The sequence below is a fragment of the Myiozetetes cayanensis genome, unplaced genomic scaffold (genome assembly GCF_022539395.1).
Source record: "Myiozetetes cayanensis isolate MyiCay16 unplaced genomic scaffold, myiCay2020 scf7, whole genome shotgun sequence".
Classification (NCBI taxonomy): domain Eukaryota; kingdom Metazoa; phylum Chordata; class Aves; order Passeriformes; family Tyrannidae; genus Myiozetetes; species Myiozetetes cayanensis.
In genome coordinates, this window is record NW_026087964.1 from 20,701,824 (window position 1) to 20,715,249 (window position 13,426).

The window sequence follows — 13,426 nt, forward strand, 5'->3', positions numbered from 1 at the left end:
TAGTTCTAATCATTCTATAATTCTGTGATTTTAAGTGATGATAACATAACAGGAACTTTCTGATAGCCTGTGCTGATTAATAATCTGCATGACAACTCTATGTTTTAGAAGAATACTGCTTGATTGCCACGTAAGAACTGAGGCTCTGTCAAGTAGGTATAGCAACTAAATCAAAACAACCTGAAAAAAGAAGTTGCATCATTAGCCCAAGCCTCCTGTGTATTATGGACTACTAAGTCTGCTTGATTAACATACATGAAAAGCATGAAGACCAAGACTAACCCTAAGCCTTTCTGTAAGAGCCACCTTTACTGCCCTGGCTAAAACAACTGCATACCAACACAAGACTAGCCCCGGCTGGCTGGAGTCTCATCATTCCATTTATGCAAAAACTGCTTTAACAAGAAATATCTCATTGGAGTGTAGCTTTATCTAGGGAGGAAAAAACAAAATTAACAAAAAAAACCCCAAGCCCTAAAACTGAAATTCTTCTGAAATTCTTCAGGATGAGAAGCTCTTTCTAAATAAGGAATTCTCTGGGAAAAGTAATATGAAGCATGAAAGATCATTTTCTAAATCCATGCCTAGATACTTCTATATTTTAACTAACCTACTAAAGTGGGAACCAACAGGATAAGAGTTTGCAGCTGTGCATCCCACAAGTAAAGCAAGAACTTGAGGCATGCATAAGATTTCTCAGTGGCTACAAGGATCGCATACAACTGAAACTCTGCCAGCTCACCTCCATGAATTACGACTAGATAAATTTGAATACCCTTGGTAAGGATCACATCAGCAAAAACCCAGAAGGGTGCTGCTGCATTTGAGGAGGGTAGAAAGGAAATACTGATGGAAAAACTTACTGCTTCTGTCTGCAAACAGTGAAAGTTTTTCTGCAGAGCTCTGCCAATACGACTACTTGTACGGCACAGACAAACCTACAGGTTTAGCCCAAGACTTCCAGCGAACAGCACTTTCTTTATGATCAGACAATTCGAGACTTCTCACATATATTATTTCAGAAGATGAGAAACCCTGCAGGTTGCCAGGTACTGGTAAGTACATCCCCAGCCTGCAAAGTCACGTGAGAAGGAAGGGAAAGCCACAGCACCAAAGCTGCTGGTGAGTGTGCCACCAGGTAATCCCTCCACATAGACAGCCTCAGCTGGAGTCACAAAGCACCGCCGCTGTGGGCTGCCCTCCCACTCTGAGACCTGCACTTCTTGCACTGCACAGAACACTGATATCCAACAGAGGCGTCCACATGAACAGATAGCATTACTGACACCATTCAGGAGCAGCAATACTATGAATGTGTACAGCCTTTTCCCACATGAGGTGCAGAGCAAGTTGCAGTACAGCTAAACCGCAGAAATGGATACACTAAGAACTCTTGCTGGAGTACTAGAAGAACTGGACCACCTTTGTTCATTAACATCATAATAAACAGTGTAAATACTGCACAGAAATACAGGTACCTCCAGTCTCTGTGCTGGGAGAAACCTAGAAAATTTGGTGTTTATGGCATAGTACATGAAAAGTTCAGAGTCCCCCCACAACACAGGATCCCCAGAAATGGAAGACATTACTTACTCTTCCCAGCTCGTTGGTGGAAAGTTTGTACCAGAGCACCACGTTCTGGAGTCCTGGACACCAGCTCTCCCTCAGGTCACTGCAGAAATCAGGCAAGCTGTAAAACAAAAACAAGTCACATACTAAAGTTTTTATTTATGAAGAGCCAGTAAGAGACTAATGAAAACTACTGAGCCTGCAAAGGTGCAGGTTCCCAGAAGAAACCTGCACAGCCATCCTCTGTGGCAGTGGGAGGTGCAAGGCAGCAGGAGGCTGGGAATCAGATGAGCACAGACAAGTGACTGAGTAACCCCAGCAGCCACCTTCAGTTTACATCCTTAAAACCATCTGCATTTAACAATGAGCACAGAGGAGAAGTAAAAGCAGAACAGAGGGATCCACGTATCACAGTGCAGGGATCTCCCCAAATCAGGTAGGTGTTATGAACTGCTGTTAGACTATGGCAGCTCAGGCTCGTTAAGAAACACCCTGCAAAGCACGCTTTAAATTCTCTCTCCCTCCGCGCTGCAAAAGACCTGCAGATTTCCCCATGCACAAACACTTTTGAATATCACAAAGAAAATTAACTTGGATGATAGAGATGAACCCCAAGTTAGGAAAGAGCAGTAAAATGTGCTCAGTAAACAGTATGTTCATAAAAAAAATCATGTTTTCAATTACGCTTGCGTTCAGTAGACATCGAGTGTATAATTTATTTTTGCAAGGTCTGTATGCAATGCTGCACCAGTCACTCCACCCCTGGCAAATGATTACATGAATGCTATGGCATTTGGTACTGAGAAATATACTGGGATTGTCGCCACATAGTGACAGAAACACTGTAACCCCCCTATCAAAAACCCCTCCATCAGTGGCACCAGACCTGCCACTCAAACTGTGCTCTAGGATTCCGGGTATTATTCAATGTTATGTTTGTTCCCCCATCTGGAGAAAATAAATATGCAAGACCAAAGACAGAAATCTCATCTGCTGCAGAGCTTAAATAATATTATTTTTAAATTTTGTTAAAGCAAAAGCCAGACTAAATCAACTCAAATTATATTCCATTTTAAAGAGAGATTTATTCCTTTGTTCTAACAGAAATCTAGGAACTATAAATCCTAGAAAGTATTGAGACAGAACAGATCATTTAAGAGAGCTAAAAACATTCTTGCTAAAAAACATGTGTCATTTATAAACTTGCAATTAGACTTTTTTAAAAGCCAGATGAAAAGTAATTTTAAAATATAAAGCTTTTTTAAGAAATCAAGAAAATATACCTTCTTTATTTTCAATAATAAAATTGCACTTTAAAAAAAAGGTATTCAAGGGGCCAGGAAGAAAACAGACCAATGTTCATTAAACTAATCTTCTAACAATGTAGCAGGCACATTTGTTTACTTTTGCATCAGATGATCAGATTTCATTATTCAAGAGAGAGGAAAAAAATGAAGAGAAAGAAAATGTCTTGTTGACACCTTCATACCAGGAAAGTCAAGCAACTAGCAAGTTCATGATGCTTGTGATTCATGGGTTTCATATAAACAAAACTTTCTGTGTTAAATGCTGAGACCCCAATCTTCTCTACAGACTGAGCATACATGCTAGCGTTTCAGAATAATTTTAAGGGGTTTCTTCCCAACATAATCAAACAGATGCATCTGTCTGTCTTGGCACAGACATTTTCATAATTAATCCTTTTCATCCTATATATAAAACCTAATTTGTTCCAAACCAACAGAAACAGTAGTCAATTCAATAAAAAAAATTAGGAAACAACTCAAAAAGCTTTTTACACCTGAAAGAAAACAGTTTTATGATCCAAACTAAGACAGGGTCAGCCATTAGTTCTGAGATCAGAGGAAAGCCTGAAATACAAAGTAAGGGAAAGGTTGGGAAAACAGCCTCTTCAACAAAAAAGCAGATAGAAAGCTGCAAAACAAAGTTTCAACAACAGAAAACTGACCTCTGACCAAAAGTGATATTAACACCGATGGCATAAATTCCTGAAACTGTGCTGCCACACCCCCATTTTCTATTTCCCAGTTGAGAATCCCCCACCCTTTCTTTCCCTTCCTCTGCATGCTGCTGAAAATGTCCACTTCTCCACCCACATTTTTACCATGTTGCCTGCCTTGAAAATTTACAGACTTAAAAACAACTTCAGAAGGGAGAATTTTTTTTCTTCCTGTTTATAAATCTTATTTCAAGAAAAGCTCAGATGACCAACAAAGTAACCAGCTCAATCTACCAGGCCTATGCAAGCTGGAATAATTCATTTAGGACTTTATTAAAAGACATAAATTGGAAGGCAGATAGCATGCAGGCACCGATACCCTTCTTAGAGAAGGAATCAGCAAATGCAACACCCACAGATGACACAGTAAGAACATCCTGTTACCATTAATAAAATAAACAACTGGCTGGTTGAGGTAAGAACAGGTGCAAGTTTAAAATAGTCCCTATTTCCTCCTTTTGCAAAAATGGGGCTATATCTACCTATCCTTGAAGTGAGATTAGGTATTTCTGGGTACTTGGATTTCTACGGGACACAGATCTGCGATCTGGTTCTCAGCTAGCCTCAGAAACAAGTCACATCACAGGTGCCAGTGTGCAGCCTGATCTTGAGCACATTATGGAATTTTAGTTACCAATAATAAAACCAAACACCAGTAAGCAAAGAAAAAAACTGGGAGTTATTCCCAACTCCTAAGATGCTAGAACAAAATGTACCTTTGTATATCCCTCAAAACAGAGACAGATCTTTACCCAAGAGAGATTCCTTGTGGATTTGTAACATCTGAACTCAGACCAAATCTACTTTCTTGAGGTTTAGCAGGAATTTACCAAGATAGGAATCACTGCAGCTTTTTCCCCCCTCTCTGCTGCAGCCTCTGTTTGTGCCTGGTGGCTTCCTGGTAACAGCTAAGAAGGTTAGCTGGTTTGATTGCTCTCCTTTCCAACCACCTTGCTCTTGGTAAGGAAGTTTAAAACTTAGATTCAATATAAAAGAGGCAGGATCCTAATCACCAAATTTCAGCTGGAGTAATTCAGCACCAAAATAGGTTTTATACTTCAGTAACTCTTCTTCCTGAAGCGCACACATGATATAAGTGGGTTCTTCAGCAATGACATTGCATTTTTGTTCTTGTCTTAAAATAAGAAAAACTTCAGCAGCAAGATTCTCAGATGCTTCTGTTGACTTAAACTGAGATACTCTGATTTAAATCCCCTTAAATCTAAAAACTGATACAAAAAATAAAAATATTCACCAACTCTTCCCCCCTTTCCCACTGGGCAACTACTTCTCAGATGGGCTGCAGGAAAGAGCAGCCAGGATGGGCTTGGAGGTGGCACATCTCTCCAGGGAGAGCAACAGATAGTCTTCCACTTCTTCACCTTGAACACTTGTTTTATAGGAAAACAAACCCGTCTATTTGAATATAAATTTTAAGAATTCCATCACTCTGGAGCACTTCTTTGTTCTCTACAGTGATGGCTATACATTGCTATCAGACTGTAAACCTGTCTGTGTTGAGCAGGGTGAAAGGGTGTAAAAGCAGTAACATTCAAGTCAGAAAGAATCCAGTTGCTCCTAGAAAAATAACTACAGATGTCCCAATTCCTGTGATTTTAGAATGAAAGCAAAGTTACAAACTTATGCGTGAGGCTGAGGATATTACAAATCCACATTACTCATCATTCAGAGATGAGAACTGATAGCAGTATCACACGGGTGAGTTTTCACACTGCAGCTTCCTCTAACGCACACACAGACATGCAGACATGCTGCACTGACATTATCAGACTGGGGGGTCTTTTAAGCAAGAATCCCTGGATCCTACCTACCCCTCCATTAAAATTTCACCTCTTCCTCCAATTTCACAATAGGTGAAAGAATGATCCAGCATAACATCAATAATTAATAAGTACAGACTGGTCATCTATTTTAGGGATAATTTTTTCTCTTTCCTTCTAGAAAGCAAATTACCAGTTTCTAACTCAAGTCCAGCAGACAGCCTCCTGGGAAGCCTCATGCAACAGCCCCAAGAATCCAGGCTGCTGGGGTCTGTTTCTGAAAGCAGGAGAGAAGGAGAGCTGCATTTTATTCTGAGGTTTCTAAGGGCCTTAGTCTGGAAATAGTTTAAAAAAACAAAAAACAAAACAAAAAACCAACCCAACAACAGCAACAAAATTATGTTTTGGTGTTTTTAATAATAATAATTAAAGAAAAATCTGCTAAGTGTATTAACAAATTGCACTTCTATCTGAGAGACGTGGAGGACTCTCATTGAAGATGGGGTGGAGGAGAGAGCTGCTATCATACCTCAAAAATTCCCTGATGCTTTTAGCATCTACCTTTCTCTGCATCTTACCTTCCCTGGCAGCAGTTTTTGCTGAATCCACAGAAGGAAGCACCTAACACATTAATTCGCTTACTGCCCTAGAGGGCCAAAAGGAAAACTGCATCACTTAAATGGTTTTACCTTCGCAAATTTTTGAAGGTCAGGAAGAAGCTTTTCTTTCACAATTAGTGGCTAAAACACTGAAATGCACATGGCACTGTTTTATTTATGAACTCTGAGAAGTGCAACAAAACTGAAGAGATTTGGTTTACCACTACTTGCAGGAGGTGTCCCACTCTTCCCCTTCCAGGTTAAAAAGCATATTCTGGATACCCTCCTGGAAATGGCAGGTGGAGGCCTTGAGTCCTCCTGGGCCAATGAGAAACATGGACATGAGTCTTTTGCCTTCCCACAATGAGGACTGACCAGGGGATTACTGCGGAATAGACAGCAAGGAGGGAAAGTCTCAATATTTATGAAGAATATACTAAAGTCTGTCCCCTTCATTTTATATATTCTTTTTATTAAAAGTGCCCACAGTGGATATTGAAAGATAGATTTTGTTCTTCCTTTTAAAGTTTTGAACAGAAGCAGGCATATGGGAGTGGGGCTAAGAAACTTTCATGCCACTCTGGATCAAAACTGTATTTTCATTTTAGCCAATCCTCCCCACCACTGCCCTCAAAACATGTACACAGACCTCCACATTGCCAGTGACTGTTCTCAAACACCATGGTGTTATTTTGGTCCTTTAGCTACACGACCTACTGCTTTCTCAAGTCTTACGTTTGCCAAACTGTGCTGCACAGACACCAAATCAGAAGAAGCCAAAGCACTGGGTGACACTGAAGCAGAATTCCTCTTCAGCCTCTGAGAGACTGACATCTCCCAGTGCACAGCACTAGCTTCAGCTCACATGGTCCTGTCAGACTGCACACCCCAAAAAGCCCACTTTGATTTGTGTTCTGCTGCTGTGGTTACACAGAAATAGACTATCCTACCAGTAATAACCTTTATGGAAATACCCTACCCTTACAGCCTGAGGGAGTTGGTATTTCCACTGGTGAGTAATTCAGCTTCCTACAGGTGAACCAGATGGCCAGGGCAAGGAGCTGTTCCAGAAAGACAGCTGCCGCTCTGGTGCTAGGCCTCAGCACACGTACATCCAATGTGCAAAAGCCAACAGAAGAGGGACACAGCTTAGAAACATCCAGAACACAGCTCCCACACTTCAGGGCAGGCAGTTTGCAGTGCACTGGGCACCCTCCCAGCAGCACAACGAAGCCTTGTGTCCCCTCTTTCTGTCCCTAAGTCTACCCCCTCTCTACAGCTTTCATTATCACTGCTATCATGACTCTCAACAGACAAGTGACTGCTATTACAAAACTGTCTGAGCAAACATCTGGCCTGTGGCTGACAGTCTACAGGTTATAATGCCAAAAGCACAGCACAATCAACATGGAGTACATTATCGCTCAACAGCAACTCTTCAGGCAGTCTGAGTACCGCTGCAGCATGTCTTCCCCCCAGTGGATGGCAACCAAGCCTTATTTTCTGTTTGCTCATCCCTCCTGACCCAAACTTTGGAGCTTGCAAAAGCCCAATGCACAATTCGCTATTAGCATGTCAGTAGCAAAACAAGTGTGCTTTGAAAACACTCATGCAGCTGAATTAAAAAGAACTGTAAAAAATTTAAAAGTGGAAACAAAGAAATTTGAATCAATATTTGAAAATATAGCAGCCTGGAATTTCTCTCAAAAATGTTATTTTTAGTACAATGGGGTGCAACGAGGCTAACTGAACAATTTTCCAATTATATTTTAGTAATAAAGCTTACTTTACACAGGCATCATCTTTTAAGGAAGGAATTAAAAGCTGATATATGTGACAGAGACCAACCATGAGGGTTAGAAGCAACTAAAGATGCTCCTCCACAAGCTGTCTGGAGAGAAAAACATCTCCAAATGATTTGACTTTTTAGCAGACATACCATACTTGAGACCAGGTTTTATCTGTCACTTAGAGAGAGACCTGTGGGTGATGAGCATTCAGGTCACACACACCTTTTCTGCAGCAACCCACAGCACAACTATTCATGTGATAAACACCCACCTCGAAGCAGAAGCCAGTAGCAATGAATAATGCAGGAGATCCAGTCACTCTACCACATATCATACCCATGGGATATGGAGGCAGCATTTTAGCTTAAGTCATCCTTCCCCCTCGAGGGCACAAGCATGCTCTTTAGTTATTCCCTCTCCACCTCCAGTTCTGCACGTACATTAACAAGTCAAACCCAGCAAACCAGGACAAGTAGTTGCAGAAGAAATAGGGACACAAACACAAATGCAATACACCTCTCACAGGATGATGTTAAAATATTACAGCATCTGCTCAACTCAACAGCTCCACAAACCAGAGACAATTTTCCCAAAAACGTAGTCCATTGTTCACACTTCCCAAGAGATGCACTTTTTCATCATCAAGACAATAACTTCACAAAGCATCAGCTAAAACAGGGTAAATTAAAATGGAGCCACACTCAGCTTGTAACCTTGCCTGAATGAAGGCAGATACACTGCAAAACTGAAGGAAAATCTGAATTTGCAAGTCATCTCATTTTTAAAAAGGCATTATCACCTATGCTTTAGGTACAAACTCTCCCAATAACTCACTTAAGTTATTCATTCCTATTCTGAACACTGTTATCACTGTACAATCCTCCACAACCCCTCTGGATATTCTCCAGTACTTTCCACAGCTTATGCTGCACACAACAAGGTGCTCCACCTTAGAGCAGCGCCCGTACCCTCCAGGCCAGGGCAAGGCACAGAGCAGACAAACTGCCAGGACAAGGCACTCAGCAATGCCAACTTGGCTGCTCTGGCACTCTGCCTTTCAGCATCCTGCTTCGCCAGCCACTCTGCCAGCACGCCTGGCTTTCACACAGCTTTTGCATTAGCTTGGGCATCCACTCACACTGCAGATTTAATGTGCCACAAGAAGGGTGTCTTTGTCTCATATCTGTGTTGTTCCATACTATTTCTTTTGCATTATTTTCATATACACAAGAAAATCTACATAGGAAAACTTATCCAGCAAGAGACCAAATTGCATTCAGTAATGCCCAGGAAGACTCTCAGACTGCATGCTTAAAACCACTGAACTGAAAAAAAAGGCAGAATATTGGCTTTTAGTCATAATCAATTTCAATTATGTTTGTACAAGCATTCATAATTTTGGCTTCAAAGCCAGCTCAAAGACAACGAAGAATCTTTAACTTCAGCATGTACTAACAGAAGTCATACTGATTCTGCACACCAGGGCAATATATTCAAAACTATCTGCCCTACAGGTGCTTACCTGTAAAAAGGGATCATCTTCTCCACCTTACAAGCCCCTCTGCCATTCTAGTCTGGGGTGGGATGAAGTTTAAAAAATATTGCAGCACATTTTTTATCCACACTAAAGGATCTCACGCAAGCCTATGATAGGTTTGGAACAGACCATTACACATTTGCTTAGCAGTATTAAGGCAGAACCACTACAAGAAGTAGCTATCAAACCTGTTCTACCTCCATCACCTCAAATATAACAATTGTTGGGGGTCTGGGGTCTTGTTTGTTTGTCTGTTTTTAGCAAAACAGAGTCAGTAAGTAGTTGGAATATTTCTTGGTCAGAACAGCTGGTGGTTAATAGAAAAAATCCTTAGCATATTCCTTTAATAAACTTCATTGCTGGCAAGCTGAGTCACTATATAAGGTTGATCTTCTAAGGAAGTAAGGACATTTAGATCAAATTTTTTTTTTTTTTACTAAAGAATATAGTTCTAGTGTTACGCAATATTTTCTCAATTTCCTACCTCTGATAGGGAGATCTAGTAATGATGCAAAGAATGGTGAAAAGAATGAGATTAATTTTTTGATCATCTTCAAAAAACATGCACTCATTTTCCTACTGTGTCATAAAAGCTGCTATGAGGCTAAAACCTCTTGTCTAATCTAAATATATCTACTATTTTTTTTTTTTAACCCAACTTGAGTCCTCTGGTAAAAGAGATCCCGCAGTTTCTCCAGAGAAAATGATGATTATCTCTTCTAGAAACAAGAGGAAAAGATGCACTTTCCAGGGAAGAGAAATTAGGAAGATAAAAGATAGAAAACCATCATCTACAGCAAGTCAAGAAAACCACTATCTAAAGAAAACCTCCAAGGATGGCTGTCACATGACAAGAAATCTGGTACTTAACATGTCAAAGATCTAACTCCTGTATCATACATTTGCTTCCTGTATGGACCAATGACTTCCCATTGTTTTTAGTACGATCCTGACTGCAGAACAGTGTTAACTACGTCTTCCTTAACCTTCCTATACGCTTCAAAAGTTTATTCTTCTAAGTTTAGCCATATTCTATCCTGTAACATGAAAGTATATTCTTAATTAATTTGAAAAACCTTTTCCAACAACTGCAGACAAAACATCCCATCCAATGAAATGCATGCTATAGGACTGCACTCAGCAATTCTACTTTCAAAAAAATCCCCAACAAAATGCATTTCTCAGTAATAAGTTTTGTTCATGTATGATTACACAGCCAAGAAATAAAAGTCTGATGTGGCAATTACTCATTAAATAAAAAAAAAATCCAACCCTGATTATGAAGCTCTTTCAGAAAACAATCGCTTTAAAAGTGGGGTTTTTTTTAACAAAAGAACAACAGTAAGACTGCAGCTTAACTAACAGCTATATTGCTTTGCCCAAAATATGTTCATTTATGTTTTTTCCAAGGTCTCCATTCCAAAGGTTTTAAGACCTAGATTTTTATTTATCAAGAGTTTGTGTCTGGGGTTTGTTTTTTAAATAAGCTCACACACATACATAAGATGCAGCTATGTCTGCATTAAATCAAGCAGTTTCTAAATTAATTTCCTCTTGAATTGGAAAGAAATTTTCCTGCAGGACGTCACACATACTTAATTGCACAGCCAAGAGGTTATATTTACATTTCATGTCGATACCAAAAAGTCAAACTACAGAAATTAAGATGCTCCTCCAATATTGCCGAGATTTCAGTAAAACATCCTGTACACTGCTAAAACACTTTCATTAAAACACAGGAAATACCATTTCAGAAAAGAACGAATTGAAGCAGCTGTTACCAGATGCTCCAGAAGGAGCAACAAAATTCACCATAATACCGTTCCCTCACTCTAGCTCACTTATAACCCTATCATTTCTGGCTATGAATTAAAACTTCCTGCCATCCCTTTGTTTTATCTAAGGCCTTGATTCCACAGAATTACATTGAATTTTTTCCAATTCATGCAGAACCATCCCCATCAGTAAGAAACCAAGGGGTAACATATAAAACCACGGTGAGAGGGATATCATCTCTCAACACTGTGCTCCCAAATTGATTTTAAGACAGAATAACATGCAGAGTTTTTTTTCCCCCAAACATAAGACTGTCCTGGATACCACTGCAATGCTTTGTCCTAGCACCCTCAATTCAAGAATGCCAGCTATGTTTAGCATTTTGCTTGGAGGTACTGCAGGAATCTAGGGTCACTAGTAGCCACAGGTGGTCAAATTTACTCAAAACAATTAAGTTAATCAGTACAGCAAACAAATGTAACCTCTTCAACAGAGACAGTAGGGCTTGACAGCTTCCAAAACGAGCACTGATAAGGCCTAGAAGTACAAGAGCAATGCTGGCTTGGACAGGAAGTTCTGGAGCTGTCTGTGTATTGATCCTCTCTGACTAAACTATGACAAAAGATGTGAAGTATTATAAAATCAAAAATCAAAAAAAGGTGCTCTACAAGAAGCGAATCATGCAACAGATAGAACAAACTGAATACTGACAGAATACTGATAGAAAGGTCTTGAGGACACCTTCAGTAAATCAATGGGAATTTAGCCACCACTTTCACTGAACCTAGACTGAGGTCTGTGCCACAACTGAAAAATAAAATTCAAAACTCTTTCGTAGCTTAAAAGTATTTTTCCTCCCATGTCACCTCCAAGAGGTCTTGGAACTTGTTAAGAGTTCAAGTGCAGAGTTACAGCTCTAGGAACAAAATCACCCAACTGGTGACTGACCACCAACCATGGTTGAATATGGACAGCTGAAGTGGGACCACTTAAAAGTCAAAACCATTAAAATTCTTTATCAGACCTTCAAATCCTAAATGGTGTCAGAAGCTGCCAGAAAGCAGTATGAGAAGTAAGCATATACAATCTCAGCTGAAGTCACAAAAGGCAGGAAGAATTCCCATTGTTTCCAGTTTATCCACCTAGGAGGCTAGTTATGTTCACAGCTACTGAGGGAGAACCAGTAGCTGCAAGACTTCTGTCAGAGATAAATGTGAGAGTGTGTGTATATATATACACATATGTATAAGTATGGTGTGGATGGACACAGTCACACATTTTAGAAGCCTGCAAGACCAGTCAACTCAATTTAAAATGCGCTTACTCCCATGGTCAAAAGCAACACTGAAATTTAGTATTATAATTAAGCTCACTATAAACTTGAAATATGCATAAACAAGAGCTAGAATAATCTTTAATTTCACGCAGGCAGTACTTAAATAAGAATATAAGTTCCTGGACTTGACAGGTTAAACTCCAAGTATGAACAGGCAATGCTTATCTCATCTCAAGGAATCATTTAATGTAGAAAGTCAAAGTTGCTGTTCCACAGCCAAAAAAGTGATGGTAACTGTACAGTTTTACATCCATGCTGTTTTAAGCCAACTGTCCCTTTCAGCAGCAGTTGGCCTTTAGACTGGCTCAGCCACCTCATCGCAGAGACAGTCACAAAGACGAATCTTCTTTAAGGGGTTAGTTTTCAGCTGCATCCTTAAATTAATCAACTTGGATAGGAGGCCACAAGGGTGCCAGAGAAGAGGAGAAGGCATGCTGTAATAGCTTGAAGAAGATGGACTGACACCACTTAACAGCTGCTGTCGGCAACAGGTTTTAAAACATTTCTTTTGGAGCAGTCCAAAGTTATGTGAAACCGTGCCCATAATCTTTCACCATGCCTTTAAACTTCATTGAAAGATGTCACATCTGGCATGTGCAACAGGCCAGGAGCACTGCCAGCACTAATGACTTGGATGACATCTGTAACCTCAGCAGTGTGCTCAACTCTTCCCTGCCCATTGTTTTTTCAGTATTGTTTAAAAATAGAAGGATAAAAAAAAATTAATTGGGGTCATATAGGAAGCTTACAGAAGAAATGCACTCATACTGATCTAATTTCAGCACCGACAAATAGATCATCCTCCTCTTCCTAAGGGCCAGGAGGATGAAGTAGCAGACACAGGGACAGCCCTGCCTGCTCCTTTCCACCTGGGAAAGAAAGCAAAGCATGACTCCAACAACAGTCATGCAAAAGCCCCCTCCAAGGATCTAGAAGTTTCTGGCATTGGCTACCCACAGCAGCTGGCATTTTTAGAGAGATGCCTTTTGTCAGAAACATCAGCCAGGCTGGGCAATAC

General features: G+C 40.2%; 1 protein-coding gene across 11 annotated transcripts in view; it reads right to left on the bottom strand.

The window, feature by feature from the left end:
* Nucleotides 1–13,426, bottom strand: part of APBB2 (amyloid beta precursor protein binding family B member 2) — a 186,548-nt gene that overhangs the window by 126,886 nt on the left and 46,236 nt on the right. For all 11 annotated transcript variants that reach the window (XM_050338427.1, XM_050338437.1, XM_050338429.1 and 8 more), the window contains exon 2: nucleotides 1,594–1,690. The gene's annotated coding sequence lies outside the window, so the exon portion shown is untranslated. The remainder of the gene's footprint in view (nucleotides 1–1,593; nucleotides 1,691–13,426) is intronic.